We start from the raw sequence: 2,082 nt of genomic DNA on the forward strand, positions 1-2,082 counted from the left end.
ATATACCGACTATCCGCATTCTATGATAGAGAGCAAAAAATCGGAGGACATAAAAGCAGTGAAGGTACTTAATGAGAATAGGACAGTATGGAATGGGGTAAGTGAAGAGAAGAGGATAGAGAAAGATAGCAAGTGAACAATAGAGAGACAGGACGTTAGTGAGAAACAGATAGGGCTTATTAACTGTTGATGATGACATGTATAGTATTCTCAACTGGATTGGTCTGAGAAGTATTTCATGATGGGCAAAGTATTTTTACAAGCAAAATGAGAAATAGCAATTGACTGTTTTAAAAAATAATTAGAATAATAAAAATAATGATTGGGGAAAACATAGAAAAGATATTGAATGTTGAAGTGGGGAGATTAATGTCTCTGTACTGATGGACATGCATGGCATTCCCTTTTGAAAAAACAATGTAATACACTGTAAAGTTATATGTAATCCAATGTAATATAAAGAAGATTATGATGATGATAATAAAAAAATAATAAAAAAAGAATTAAACTAGGAATCAATAACACAAACATATTTTTGAATTCCTATATATTTGGAAATTAAGTAGCATACTTTTAAATAACCCACTGGCAAAACTAAACACACACACACACACATACACACACACACACACACATGTACACACATTAGAATATTCTTTGCATTGCAAATAAATACTTTGAAAATAAATCATAAAATTTATGAGAACCAATTGCTATTGGAAAATTTACAGCATTAGATGCTTATATTATTATAGAATATAAGAAAGTTCTGAAATCAATAACCTAATTTTCTACCATGAAAACTTAGAAAAAGAAGAGCAAATTAAAACACAACATCAGCAGGAAAAGGAAGAAGAAAATTACAGAATCAGATCAAAAAAATCTAGAGACATTAAAACTGAAAAATCAATGAACCAGTAAAAATAAATAAAATCTGTAGACTTGTATTCATTCTGGCTAAAGACAAAATGGCAGAAAACACTATCAATATTAAGAATGAAAGAGGAGACTCACTGTGGAATCACCTGACATTAAAAGAGTGGTAAAAAGTATTAAAAATAAAAATGTGAATACATTTGCTAATGTATGTGAAATAAATTCATTCAAAGAACCAACTGATGAAATAAATTCACTAGAGAAAAAGTAAATTTTCTTATTAACATCTCTCTTTTAACAAATTGAAATCAAATTTAATAACCTCATACAGGAGCCAGCAGGTGGCATGGTGGTTAAGGGCACTGGACTCCTACATGGCCAAGCATGGTTCGAGTCCCAGACCTGGCAGATTGCTTTCTTATTTTCTCTCTTTCTCACTCTTTACCTCTCTGGTCAAATTAAAATAAGTAAATAAAGTTAAATAAAATAATTCTTAACAAAAACCTTATACAAAGTTTAAAATCCAGGCCAAGATTGCATTAATAATAAATTCTATGAAGTATTCAAAAGAGAAACAATATAATTTCTTTTTTTTTCACATAGGGAAGCACTTATTTGAGGTTTAACATGAAATCAACAAATAAAATTTGTATAAACACAAAATCCACATTGAGTCATAAAACAGATAGCAAAGGACAAAGTAAAAACAAAGAAAACTAGCTGGTGGCTATATACAGTGGAACACAGTCGTGTCTTGTGTACCATAAAGTTTTACAAAATAATCATCTTACATCAACAGGAGACCAATTTTCAATGTGGTCCTGAAAAATGGGTTACTTTAACATCTCCTGTTTTCTCTAATGTCCTCCTCTAGTATGACTGGTAATTGTTTTGGTGACTGGCACCCCCTTGAGATGCCTTGCCATAAGTACTGTGTGGTCCCCTGTAGTCTACATATCCCTGTCCATGTCCATAGTTCCCATAGTTGCACCCAGTATAATCATATCCGCCATAGCAACTATACTTTTGATCACCACCATAGGCACTGTTATAATTTCCATATCCTTGATCATTATAGTTATTAAACCCTTGGTTCCAGTTTTGGCCCTGATCTCAGCCACCACCCCTAGGACCACCTCTTCTACCAGCTGCAGCACCTCTTCCTCTTTTTTGTTGTTGTGGCTGTGGCCTATACACCTCTTTCCC

Source organism: Tupaia chinensis, unplaced genomic scaffold (assembly GCF_000334495.1).
Source record: "Tupaia chinensis unplaced genomic scaffold, TupChi_1.0 Scaffold000437_1, whole genome shotgun sequence".
Taxonomy (NCBI): Eukaryota; Metazoa; Chordata; class Mammalia; order Scandentia; family Tupaiidae; genus Tupaia; species Tupaia belangeri.